The 14,623-nt window shown below is 37.9% G+C and overlaps 1 protein-coding gene and 1 long non-coding RNA gene across 6 annotated transcripts in view; one reads left to right on the forward strand and one right to left on the reverse strand.

The window, feature by feature from the left end:
• The window catches only part of UNC5C (unc-5 netrin receptor C), a 345,827-nt gene that overhangs the window by 29,827 nt on the left and 301,377 nt on the right, over window positions 1–14,623 (forward strand). The gene's annotated exons all lie outside the window — the stretch shown is intronic.
• The window catches only part of LOC142499830 (uncharacterized), a 43,270-nt gene continuing 32,472 nt past the window's right edge, over window positions 3,826–14,623 (reverse strand). Inside the window, exons 4-5 of one of the 2 annotated variants that reach the window (XR_012802751.1) lie at window positions 6,144–6,275; window positions 3,826–3,941 (exon numbers count right to left, since the gene is read on the reverse strand). This is a non-coding gene — a long non-coding RNA (uncharacterized LOC142499830). Of the gene's footprint in view, window positions 3,942–6,143; window positions 6,281–14,623 lie in introns of those variants that run through there. The other variant, XR_012802757.1, reaches the window with a different exon arrangement.

Below are 14,623 nucleotides of genomic sequence, written 5' to 3' on the forward strand. Positions count from 1 at the left end.
TAGTAGGGTCATTTAAATATGTAATAAATTAGGTTGCCAGAGGCAACAAATGGGAAGTAGTAAAACATATTTCCCTTAAAAGTTTAGTCACACACAAAACTAACTTCTTCTGCATAATTATCATTATAAGGAGTTGTGCAATATTCCTCTCGGTGGTACTTGTTTGTAATAAAGTGGATTGAATGTTGCCTTGACATAAAACAGAGGAAGTGGTTATGAGACAGACCTATAATTATCAACAGCAGGTGCCCATAATGGAATGCCAGAGTGATTTTTGAGTAGATAAATATTGCTGTAGGAAAGACTTCAAGGCTATCAGACCAGATCTAAAGACAGCTGAGCTGAGTGAAGAGATGGGCATGGAAACAGATTGAAGTCTTATTTTATTGTTGGGGACTCAGGAGCTACAGTATGCACAACACAAACGTGCTAGGAAATGTCGACTTTCTTATAAGGTTTGTCCTGCCTTTTGATTCATATCTGTGAATTTTTTATTTTATTTATTTGTTTTAAGCTGAACCGCAGAAAGTTTATTCAAATTGCTAGACGTATGCAACCTTCTGCTGAGCCACTATACTATTTTTCTCTGCAACATAGTGACAGCTGATGTTTGTCGTTTTGGAAAATATATTTGATGTGTCGACAAGAACTAGAGCAGAATGTCATTGTGTGCAGAGCAAACATTATCCAAACAAAACGATACGTTCAAAGCAAGTACTCTCTCCGTATGCACCTATTCCCCAAATCACTGGTTACCTGAGAACATTGGGAATCCTGATCATAAATCAAGTTCTTTCTCAACCAAGGCCTAATATATTTAAAGCAGAATCCCAAAACGAAAATTAGATATTATAAAAAATTTTTTTTAACATCATTTGAACCAGGGGATGGAAGGGTGGACTTAAACTGTGCTGCATTCATCTCAGTCCCCGGTTACCAAGATGTTAGCCGTCAGTGTCCTTCATGGCAGATCCAATATGGTCACCACTGCTTGACCAATAGGAAGCGGCAACCGATGACGTTGTAGACCTTGAGCTCAGGCGCCCCTAATTAATATGTATTTAAAAAAAAAAATGTATTCAGGTTTCATTGCTACTTTATAATTATGTAATAGTATCCTCTTACATATGACACTGCTGAGTTTTGGAACTTTCAATTTTTTTTAAATCTGTGAGGGTTAATGGTACATTGGACTATTAGCAAGGTGTAGAGCTGTAAAGTTAAAACATACATGCCAGACATTTCTGGAGCAAAACTAAATACAGCTCAACCTCCTTATAATGCTGTGTTTTGGGTCCAAAGAATCACATCGTCTTATAAGCGGATCGCTTTAGAAATAATGTACAATTGTATGCATTATACTATAAAGTATTTAAGATACCAATAATCATGTTGTAAAGTATTCATAAATACGAAAATTAGGAGCCACGCTTGCATCGCGTTATAAGCGGATTCGCGTGGTAACGGATCGCGTTATAAGCGGATTCGCGTTGTAACGGGTTGCGTTATAACGGGGTTGAGCTGTAGGTCCTGTACTAGATCAAGACTATTGATTTCAGATTGTAATAATCCAGCAGACCACAGACTCCATTATTGTAATGTTTTTATTTTTAGTTTTGATTTTGCTTTGATTTGATCTCTTTTAGCCATTTCCAGCATTGTTTTATAAAAAAACATTCAACTCAGTGCTATTTTTTTTCCAGGAGATATAGCCATGTGAAATGTCATGTATCCGAGAAGTTAAAATGGAGCTCTTGCCTGGACTTCTGAATGTGATTAATACTTCAATACTATGCTGGCCTGGCAGTTATTTAATATTCCCTCCTCTTCCAGGTGCGACAAATGTTGCATTTTTTTAAATGTATTAATTAGACAAATATATACATGTATTATTATTAACAAGATTTAAAGAGAGACTATTTCTATGTGTGTCAAGTAAGTTCTCTTCACACTTCTGATACAAATTACACTAAAGAAACAACAACTGGTGCAAAGAGTACCAGACGGATAGGAAAGGGTCTATTTATTATTTATCAAGGAAAAACATTACTAGTGAAACCAATTTTCTTCTTTGGTTAAATGGATGCAATATTTTTGGCCCAGTTTCCCCCAAGTTTTTCAGCCAGGAGACTTTGATAAATGACCTCTAAAGTGCTTTTATAAGTAGCTACAAAATCAAATGGAAGTCTTCTTGAATATTTTAAAGTGGTAAATTCAATTATCTGCTCTGGGATACCTTGTCAGCTCTGAGAATACCAATTTCCTGAGAAATTAACTTTTAACTCTCCTTAACAAGAATACTTATCTGGGAAAACAATATGGCCATGGGAGCATACTTTACGGCTTTCTGTTGCTGTGTAGGTGACCATTATTGCACTATGTTGTTTAACTTTATTTTTATATGTGATGACCATTGGGTTACCTTGATTCACGGGCTTAATTCAGGCGGCTGGGTGATGAGGTAGCAAGGTTGTAGAATAATGGGTGCTAGAAACTTTTGTAGTACAACAATTATTTATTCATGTCCTCAATGGACATGGACCGCTCATACACATTAATAACAGTGTACTCTATTTTATAACAGACACATGAATACAGTTCTTGCATCAGTGCTCACTGCTAACACTTCAATGAAGGTACTTTGACTTGGTTGCTCTGATTTTTAAATGTGTGACCCGGCCCCCCTTGCTGCTTCAGAGACATCCTTTGAATTAATCTGATAACTCTGGGCCCCTGCGGGAATCTTGGCTGGTCTTTCTTACTGGACCCGATAACTAGTGCCTGTTTGGGAACTGCCACTTTTACACAGACTGCTGAGGAATATTAGCGCCCATCCGCGGTTAGAGCTGATCCGCTGGAGCCCGGGAGTCCTCTTTTCTGTAGAACTCTATGATGTGCCATATTCATTTTTATTATTGATTCCATTCCTTTCAGGGATCCTAACTTAACGGCACTGTCTACAACATAATAAACAGGGGGGACTGTTCTATACTATTAGTTTATAAACATGGCTCCCCGAGGGTCCTCTCTTCATGTCCTCCTGGAGCCTAACCTTCTAGAATAGTCCCTCCTCATTAAATACCCCTGCATGACGTCTGGATTCCCATAAAAATCCAGGGTACACACACGAACAGTCTGGGGCACACAAATGGCAAAATATTTTGCTTATTGTGGTGCACATGACAGTCAGACCCAGGATCACCTTTCCAGCCCAGAATGATATAAAACATCTGGAAGCACACACAATATTTGATAAAAAAAAATTATACCTTTATTCCATATAAAACACAAAATATAAAAAGGGTCCTTTGTCTAGCCCCTCCAGGAGCTCAATATTTGTATCTTTTGTGTTTTGAAATTATTTATAAAATGTTTTACCAAGAAGTAATACATTGAGAGTTACCTCTCATTTTCAATTATGTCCTGGCATAGAGATATGATGACAAGTAATACATGGTTACATAAGTGAACAGGGCAATATATCATTTTTTTTTTATCGAATATGGATCATGTACTGTAGGTCCAAAACATTGCCCATGTTTATCTTAACTGTATATAGTGTGTGTGTGTGTGTGTGTGTGTGTGTGTGTGTGTGTGTGTGTGTGTGTGTGTGTGTGTGTGTGTGTGTGTGTGTGTGTGTGTGTGTGTGTGTGTGTGTGTGTGTATCTATATACCAACACATTGAAATACTGTACTAATTTGTTGAGAGCTGAAGGTCCATCAAACTAAACTGTGGTAATTCGGGGGGAAAAAAAGTTGCAAGGGATTGCTACTTTAATATTTTCTAATTATTTCTTATTTCCAGTCTAATTAATTCAAAGTATGTACAGTACATAAACTTTATTAAGAAACTGCATAAGGGAAATAGAATGTCAGATGAGTGATGCAAAAGGGGCTGTAATGTGTTTCGATTCTACAGCAGAAATCCAGATCTTCTGTTTCTGCAAAGACAGAATTGTATGAGCTTGAACATCTATTACTGCTCGACTGAAAGCACACCAGTTTTTTTATGGCTACCTATTGATTTTCTATTTTCCAGCATCCTAAAAAATAAACAAAGAATCATTTTTTATATATTTGTTTGCTATGACTTTATTGATTTTTTTTTTTTTTATGAGCCAATAATGAAATCTATAGAAGCCTAACAAGACTGTATAGTTAACCTTGGCAGAACAGCAACTTTTTTTTTTATGGGGCAGATATAGCTAACAAGGATGAGAGGATAAAATACAAGTACAGTAACTGTTTTGTTTCTACAAGAGTAAGTATGTTTATAACGAAGTAAGTATATTCTAAGTAACACTAAAATCAATAGGTTGTAGTTTGTTTGAAACATGCCGTACAGTGTACGGTAAATAGTGCCCAGTGAAAAAATCCCAAAGGTAACCATATATAAATCACCATGAAACCTGGCTTCGGGTCATTAAACTACCCATATATGCCCTAAAAATGGCAGTGATGGAATTTGTACCTCCACAAATCTGCTGGATATACAGTATTTCTAAAGGTGCACAAGTGCTGATCTAATAGAATTAAGTTGCATCAAAGGACACATTTTTATTTTGATGAGTTATCAGTTTCCCCAGGTCTGACAGAGTACAGTGGGATAAGAATGATTAATTCCAAATATAGACAACCAGGATGAAGCAGAAAAACATGGTCAAGTACGATGATGCTCCGCTGGTTTTTAATGATCTTGAGAAATATTAGATTTTAAGTTTAATCGTATAATTACGTTACATTTACTACTACCGAAAAAAGAATGAATAACTAATGGAGTGTTTTGTTATTTCCCTGATGTTGTCTTTCTTTCCTCAGTATGTGTCTCGTTTGTATGTATATATTTATGCGTGTGTGTATGTGTAAATATGTGTATATATATGTGTGTGTGTGTGTGTCAATATTACAGTAAGCTCATTTGCATGTCTTAGACAGGTCTGCTACCCTGCACACAGTGCTTCCACTGCAGCAAGGGATTCTGGGAAATGACATGCATATGAGCACACAGTGCCTATATCTATATCTATACCTCCATTCATATTGTAGTACTTTTCAGGTAAACGTAAATAAGTACATTTACTTCTTTGGTTTGGAGCTAGTTAAGGCACAAAGTCAAATGAGAAGATAGGGGTCGTGAGTCCATTCACCTACAGACTGGGAGAGGTACCATGAGATATAAGACGCTTTAGTGCTCCATTAGTCTTTAGAAAAGATCCTATTGATTTACTTCACGGAGTGACATAGCTCAGACATTACTGCACTTTCCTACTCCATATGACGCTGTTTCTCAGACAAGCCGTGAGTATTTATAAATTTGTTTGTCATTTGCAATATGTGACAAGTGTCACTTTATGTACTATTTCCATCATGAATGCCCATTACAGAAATCTTTGTTTTACTTGTTTTCCTGGTATCCCTTAGCATTTCCGAACCACAGTCATAATGGCAAGGCACTTATCTCAGTCTTTGGCTACCACAGGAACATTTACAAATACAGGAAGAAAGTGTGACATCTTTCATTTACTGATTATGATTTTTGATTTACTCTAGGTTTGAAATGCTATAAAAAAATAAACCTTTATGTAGATCTATAATATGTATTTATTTTAATTCCTTTTAACTCTTCTCTGAACCAGGGTTCCTTGAGAAGACCATGCTGGTTTCACTACTGGGAGATATCCCCAGTTGAAGAGCTCAACTCCCACTTCACCTGGACGACTAAAATAGCTGCAAATTACTAACCGAGACACCACTAAGCATTGCAATGTTCTTCTCATTCATTGACTTGTTGGTGCTAGGACATTACAGTGGCTATTTTTTGCTTCCAGAGTGGAATGAAGTGGAATATCACACGAAAAAAAAGGGTCTCCAGATAGTAGGAATCACACGCGGGTTATTCCCTGGTACAAGTGAATGGAAATAAACGTTACATAAAATCAAGCAAGGGAAGTATTTACTTTAACCCTTTGCAGCTTGGAGAGTTGAAAGGCCATAAAGCTTTTGTGTAGGTGATTCTTTTAATAGATGTTCCTAAAAGTGATCAACAGTAAAAAAAAAAAAAAACACCCTTATAGAATCATATAACCGGAAACCTCTTGGAATGATTATAAGTATTATCCTTTCATTTCAAGTGTTTTACTCACATGAAAAGAATTCCAAAAATACCATTTGAATTGACAGCATTGCAAACTTCACTACGTCATCATAAAATTGTAGTCCAGTCCTCATTCCAAACATATCCAATTTCCATGGACTTGCACATTGACGGATACAGACTGCGCTGGGATTAAAGTTAAAAAATAAGGATTGGATTACAATCTCACGATGACATGCAGTCATATTTTCAATATTCAATCTATTTTCAATCTGACTTAATGTATAAAAGGATCATTACAAATTTGTATTCAGTTTTAGCAAAAGTTAGTGTTAGACATTTGATTTTTGCTTGTATCAAAATTCACAAAATTTTTAATATGTTGCTTGCAAGTAGAAAAAAAAAGAAGAGATGTAAACAAAACAAAAACACAGGTTCCGTAAGCATATTATACATTTAGGTATTATACATCTGTTTTGATAATATAAAAAAATGACGTCTTTTAAATGTTCTGGGTGCAATATATATTTTACTTTAAGGTTTAGTTAACAATTTTCACACATTTCTATCTTTTACTACAAAAATAATAATAATAATAATAAAAATAAATTGTTTCGATATGCCATTTCCACATCAACTCGATTGTTTATTATCACTGAGAAGAGAGCATTTGAAAGCAAAATAGAACAGAGAACATTTACATTGGTTTCATCTAACCAGCAATGACCAACTTCGCTTTCCCTGTTCAATGTCACCAGATTGTAGAATTTTACATCTTCATTGCTTGAAGTCCGGAAGTGCTATGCAGATTCATTCAGCGGTATATGCTTAGAGCACAGTTAGTAGAAAATATTTTAAAAGTGCCAATCAAGGTTGAAAAAAGACATGCGTCCATCAAGTTCAACCTATGCTAAATTTAGATGACAGATACTTTATCCTATATCCGTACTTACTGTATATTGATCCAGAGGAAGGCAAACCAAAAACCCCAGTGAAATATCATCCAATGATATCTCATAAGGGGGAAAATAAATTCCTTCCTGTCTCCAAGAATTGGCAATTGGATTAATCCCTGGATCAACATCCTTCCCATGTTTACTTATTTGGTATATCCCTGTATACCTTCCCTTTCTAAAAAGATATTCAACCTATTTTGAACAAATCTATTGTATCTGCCATCACAGTCTCCATGGGTAATGAATTCCACATTTTAACTGCCATTACTGTAAAGAACCCTTTCCTTTGTTACTGGTGAAATCTCCTTTCCTCCAAACTTGAGGGTTGCCCACGAGTCCTTTGTACTGCCCTTGGGATGAATAGTTCTTTTGAAAGCTCCTTGTACTGTCCCTGGATATATTTGCTTAGAGTTATCATATCCCCTCTTTTCTAATCTAAATAAATCTAATTTAGCTAGCCTCTCCTCATAAGTTACATTGTCCATCCCCTTTATTAATTTGGTGGCTCTTCTCTGCACTCTCTCTAGTTCCATAATGTATTTTCTAAGGAGTGGTGCCCAAAATTGTACTCCATACTCAAGGTGTGGTCTTACCAACGCTTTATAAAGGGGCATAATTATGTTTCCTTCCCTTCCATCCATTGCCCGTTTAATGGAAGATAAGGTCTTGTTTGCTTTTGCAGCTACTGCATGACTTTGGGCACTATTGCTAAGACTGCTATCTACAAGCACTTCTTAATCCTTCTCTATCCTGGATTTCCCTAATTTATCCCCATTTAATTTGTACGTCGCCTGATTATTCTTGTTTCCCAGAGGCATAACCTTACATTTATCTGTATTAAACCTCATATGCCATTTACCTGTCCAAGTTTTCAGTCTCTACAAGTCCTTCTGGAGAGAAATTACATCCTGCTCTGATTCTACTACCTTACACAATTTAGTGTCATCAGCAAAGATGGAGACTTTGCTCTCTATGCCAACCTTGAGGTCAGTAATAAACAAGTGAAAAATCAGGGGTCCTAGTACCGATCCCTAAGGTACTCCACTCACAATTTTAGCCAAACCTGAAAAAGTTCTATTTTTGAGAACCCTCTGTTGTCTGTCCTTCAACCAGTTTTCAGTCCAGGTGCATATATTTGTACTGAGTCCAATTTGCTTTATTTTGTACACAACCTCTTGTGTGGAACCGTATCAAAAGCCTTTGCAAAATCAAGTAGACCACATCAACTGCATTACCCTGGTCTAAATTCCTACTTACCTCCTCAAAGAAACAAATAAGGTTAGTTTGACATGATCTATCCTTCATAAATCCATGCTGACTAATACTAATAATTTTGTTTTCCATTAGGTATTACTTAATTAGCTTCCCCACTATTGAAGTCGGGCTTACAGGTCTGTAATTCCCTGGTTGTGATCTAGCTCCCTTTTGAAATGGTAATCTAGGGACCCCGAGAGAAAAAAATATATATATATTTTTTTAATCTCAAGAATACAAAACCTTGTCTGGGACTCCATAATTCCTTTTGTGAATGCTCAGAATATCATTGTTTCACCTATACTGCTGCAGCATTGTTTTGTCTAGCACTAAAAAAGTTAAACCCTATTTAGCATACCCATTCTAAGTCAGCGTGTTGACACAAAAAAAGTGTACTCATGTATTTCACTTTTTTGCTGCCAGAAACATCAGAAACTCATTGCAATGCATTGTCCCTTTGGCTTAGGGGTGAAAATATGATATTTAAAACATATCCCTCCTGCCCCCCTTTAATGGGAATTCTGTAGGAGGCTATCGGGCTACAATGCTCTTATTAGTAAAGGGATTTTGTTTTTAAATGCTACTATAAGAAATAGCTACACGATACTACAATGTTGACATACAAAATGATATGTTTTGATTGTGCATGTTTGATGGCAGTTGTGTATTTTGCGGCTGTTGCACGGCTGTGGACACTTTAGATGGTGAGTGAAAGTTTAGTGTTACAAGAGATGACCTTGCGTTAGGCTGCATTAGCTTATACATCATTATGTAATGGTTGAGAAATTGCTTTCTTGCATAAGCAAGGTTCAAATTTCCATTTACTCCACCCCAGACGTATAGTGTGTACTTTTACAGATGGAGAGAAACCCAGCTGGTTTTCTAGATTCCTTCTATGATGGACTGCAGTATGTTTATAGGACAATTGAACAATATTGTTCTCTTTAGAAAAAAATAAGACGTATTAGGGTCAATCTCCTTTAGAAACATAATTCTAGTTGGGAACATAAGGACCATTTGTTGATTCACTAAAAAGTTACAATATATGTATGATTCCAGATGTGAAACAGCTGTCATAGTAGTATCAGTGACTACAGAGTGCACAAGGTTGTCATAAATCAACATCACCAACCCACAATAATGAAATGATAGAGTATTCACCACATCAAGATAAAAAGCATAGAACAGGGAGTCTATGGCAGGGGTGCGCAAGGTGGGGGTGCTAGATTTTCTGGGTGGGGGGCGTGGCTGATACAGAGGCCCTGCGCTTCCCAGAAGGCATTTAAAATAAATGCCGGGGATCGAGTGAGGTCTCTGTAACTTCTTAACTTACATTGGTTCCAATGACGCGTTTCCATGGCAACAGGCGCGCCAGAGGGGAGTGGGGGAAAAGGGAGCGCATGACGCCAAGTTTGCGCACCCCTGTTCTATGGTACACATTGTACAATTGTTAAAATAGAAATAACATCAACTTGTTTTTAAGGCATGGGATCACCCTGTTCAATGTAATGAGAAGTTTAACAAAGCACGGTTATATATGCATTAACGCACATTCACATTGAATAAAAGTTAGGGCCTATTCAACCTTTCGAGTGCCCTAATGATGTACCTGTTACGGCATTGGCGCTTGCTTGCATTTTAGAGCCAGATCTGGCTGACCACACTGACGAAGCAGCCAGAATAATCAAATGGAAATGGATCTCCCTCCACTTTCGTATTCCAGCATCTGGGGCCTGGTCGCATCATGTGTTTGCTCCTAGAGCCACTGGAGCCCTGACACTATAAAGGTTCATCTTCACTATATTGTATAGAAGACTTTGAGGCCAAAGTAAAAAATCGCTATCTCAGAAAACCGATTAATAACCGATTTCTGTGCAATGCTAAAAATTAACTGCAGCATCATTCACAACTTTCGTAATTTCCGTTCTCTTTATTTTTTTTCACACAGTAAATTGCAATTTTCATACAAGAACCGAGGGGTGCTGAAACTGGTTAGAGCAGGAGTGTCAAGCTCAGTCCTCAAGGGCCACCTGCGGGCCAGATTTTATGGATATCTCTGCTTCCGCACAGGTGGCTCCATCAGTCTTTGACTGTGCCACTGATTGAGTCACCTGTGCTGAAGCATGGACATCCATAGAACCCAACCTGTTGGTGGCCCTGGAGGACTGAGTTTGACACCCCTGGCTTAGAGATTTCAAAACGATCCCCCTGTCTGGTACAACAATTTAAAGTATACATAACGAATGCAACTGATTTCCCCTTTGTTTACATTGGCAATAAGTTAATAATAATAAATTAATCACCCTACTAGACTTTCACTAATGACCACTTGTAGGCCCTCGATAACTAAACATTGAGATGTGCACGTTGTTCTAAAATACTCTTGTGAGCACTCCGATCACCATAGTTTCTCGAATAATTAAAGAAAACCCTTTTGGGTGATATCATTTCCTTGTAATGCTTATTCTGGATGGCAAATGTGATACATGTAAACATTTCCTACACTACAAAACTCAATGTATTGTGATCTGAAAAGCACTTTTTTTTTTCTCCAAATCAAAATATATTTTAATGGAGTTTGACATTAATAAGATCCAAGTATCGGACTAAGAGTGATACAACTGCTGCATCATTCTAATTTGGATTTTAACCCCTTTGTGAAACGATCATATTTAAATCGTACACAGAAGGTGCATGTCTATCTGTACATCACCAGGCCCCAAGGGGGTTAACAAAACAAACAAAACCCTTTAATACCAGATGCTACCATTTCTCAGATTCATTATTAATTAAGCATACGGGATATTGCTTAACCTTTCCAATTGGATTTGTCAAGAACGTACTATGAAGTGAAAGCCCCAGAAACACGACTATGAAGCAAAGAATAAGCGCAGGAAGCAAACTAAAGAGCACACAAACTTTGTGTCCTTTTCACACGTGTGTGTGTGTGTGTGTGTGTGTGTGTGTGTGTGTGTGTGTGTGTGTGTGTGTGTGTGTGTGTGTGTGTGTGTGTGTGTGTGGCGCAATGTTTGGGGTTTCTCAGAGCTTGTTGGGTATCTGTGTGTTTTTAAAGAAAAAATCTTCAATACAGAATACAGATTATCAACATCAGTGCTCTTACAAACAAGAATAAACTCAATATGAAGGGTAAACATACAAACAACAACATCTAGTACAGTGAATTATTTATCATTGTTGTAATGCAATGTACTTCTTTGTGCATACTTTTGACGCTGCATACTGATACAGAAAACAATGTTTTTGACTTTACACACAATATTTTCATTTCAATGACAATATGTACTGTGACACTGTTTTCTAATAAACATGTTAAAAAAAACTAATGTAAGAAACAATATGCTGTCAAAAAAAACCATCGCTGGAACACCAAACCGAAATTAAAAACAACACGTCAATCCCAATGGCATTTCATCCAAGTAAAAACAAATACACATGCAGATATAATTAATGATATTCTTGTTCATTGCAGAAACCTATAATCAGAATGTTTCCTGTACTCACCTTTGAACAGTGTGTTTGTCATGTCAATACACTTAACATTGCAGATAATAAACTTCCCCAAAGTCTGCGGTGTTTGCAAACATTTGATTGCATTATATCATCATTGTTTCTGCGATACACTTGATGATTTGAAATGGAATATGTTTTCGTGGGTTTTATTTCCCATGTTCACAAATAACCTTAGTTTTGTCTGACGGGTATTATGTTTTATTTCCTGCAAACCATACAAGATTTTGTTTTTGTGGCGGTCTGGATAATTGATATTCACATGCTGTGATAATGTACAATTAAAGCGCCGGTTGTGTAGGGGAAAAAAAAAACCCCCAGTTGTGATAATTCAATCTGATCATAATGCTGCCTGTTTTCCCAGTGATTACCGCGGTTTAACCCAATAAAATGTCAAACACCATTTAGCATACCTAATGGCCCTGAAGTCCCGACTTTAATCTGACTAATCCCCAACTGCTAGATTTAAACAGATTAAGACAGAAAATCCCATTTTTTTCCCTCCATTTTCCCTCTAGGGCTGCACGTTCGGCTAGTTTCGGGCCTTTTATTGCACTTGATGACAGGGATACTGCGATGTTTAACGGCAGTCGCGTACATCTGTGCTCGTGGTTGTCTGCATGATATACATACTGAGCTTCGCGACCGGCACTAGTTTTATAGTACTCTAATGTGTAGCTGCACCTATAATTTGCCTTGTCGGCGGAAAGGATAATATAGAGGGGAAGAGGCAGAGAGTAATGGCACAGACAGTGAAGAAATAATGTTAAAAGAAAGGGGAAAAACAAGTTGACACAGTCTCTTATGTTCTCTAATCAGCCCCAGATGTGGCGACTGGTTGAGTTTTCAAAGAGAACGCACAATTTTATGAATCCTCGTAAATGCATAAATATGTAAGAAAAATATTTATGGGACTAAATTGAGTTTGGTGAACAAATACTGCATGAGGTTTGTATATGCTGGTTGTCTTTAAAGCTACAGTCTGTAGTACACTTTTTTTCCCCCCTGATTTTAAGCTCGAATGCTTATTTTACGAGTATATTTGCTTGTTTTTTTATGTTGTGGGCAGTTTATAAAGCAGAGGTTGTTTCCTTTCATCAAGATTAGTAGGAGTTTTGTCCCCTGGCTTCAAAACTGACGCAATTAGGAACAGATTTATACAAGGAACAAAACAAAATCCCATTCCTTTCCAATAGGTTTTTCATTTTAGATTTTGTCATTTTTGTGCCACCCCAGTTTTGCAGTCAAGAAACTTTGATAAATAACCCCTATTGTGTAACTACCCCGCCCCCCCCCCCCAAATAAAAGTACAAAGTAGAGCTCTACTTAAACAGTCTTTTTTGCAGTAATTTCCATTTAATTAGGAATAGTGGAGAGTGCATGCAATGTTTCAGATCCAACACAGACTTTTCATACAAAAGACTATAATAATAAATAATATTTTTTCTTGTATAGAACTAAAAGTGTACACAGTGCTTTATGTAGAATTTTTTTTGCCGACATGATTGCCTGCCCACATGAGCTTACAATCTGTCAGTGGTACGCAAACTTGGGGACATGCCCCCTGACTTTATTGGGGGGCACGGCATTTACAGAGACCCCGTGATGAGAGCGCGAGACCTCTGTAAATTTACTTACGGCTTCATTCCACGCGTCTCAATGGCAACGCGCGTCAATTGACGCCTGTTACCATGGAGACGTGACATCAAATGACGCCGCGGGTCCATGATGTTACATGACCACGCAGCATCATTTGACGCTTCATTGGAGGTAAGGGGGGGCGCAACCGAGGAGGTCATCAAGCATTGGTGAGCGCAGTGCAGGACCTTTTCGCACCCCTGATCTATGTTTTGGTGTCAGAGGCTCAGGGAGATAAAGTGACTTGTCCAAGGTCACAAGGAGCTGAAACCGGGAATTGAACCAGACTCCCCTAATTCAAACTGTCGTTATCAGTCAGTGGCCCTTATTCTGTAAGGTGTGCTAAGCACAGGTTACTTGTTATCGCATGAAAAGCCGCATCGACTTTAACTGACTTTTCCTGCGATAGCACATCATCTGCGCTCATCATTAGGGTGACCAGATTTTCAAAATGAAATTCCGGGACACTTTAAAACATTATACATCACGTCACGCGCCCCCCCCCCCCCCCATGACAACAAGAAACTTACGTCAGGCGGTGACATGTTGCCATGACAATGTGGCATCACGTGATGCCTCGTCACCATAATGCATCCAGTTGTCATGTCAACTTGATGCCGCGTGACGTCACGGAGCTTGTTGATATGGCAATGTGCATTACGTGACGCCGCACAGCCATGTTGGCGGAATTTGGAGGGGAGGATACAGCCAAAGGCAAGATAAATATATAATAAAAAGATCTAAAAAAAACGTTATCTCCGCGTTAACCTTCAATAGAAGGTGGCAACACTGGCTGCAGTGTGTGTTTGTGTGTACAGAGGTAGGCCCTGCAGTGGGTGTTTGTGTGTATAGAGGTGGGGGTTGCAGTGTGTGTTTGTGTGTATAGAGGTGTGATTCCCAACCTTTTTTGTTTGGAGGAACCTTTTAAGTATTTTGTTACATTTTGGGGAACCCCTATCTGGATGACATGTTCAACGGGTAAATCACAAAATAGACGTGTAAAGAAGTGGGGGTAATAAATAATAATTAACTCATACTTTTGAATTAACAATGTGTATATATTTTGTAATGATTTTGGTTTAATCATCCCCCCCCCTACATCTCACATCACCCCCCCCTGCATCTCACATCACCCCCCCTACATCTCACATCA

The sequence above is a fragment of the Ascaphus truei genome, chromosome 1, assembly GCF_040206685.1.
Source record: "Ascaphus truei isolate aAscTru1 chromosome 1, aAscTru1.hap1, whole genome shotgun sequence".
Classification (NCBI taxonomy): Eukaryota; Metazoa; Chordata; class Amphibia; order Anura; family Ascaphidae; genus Ascaphus; species Ascaphus truei.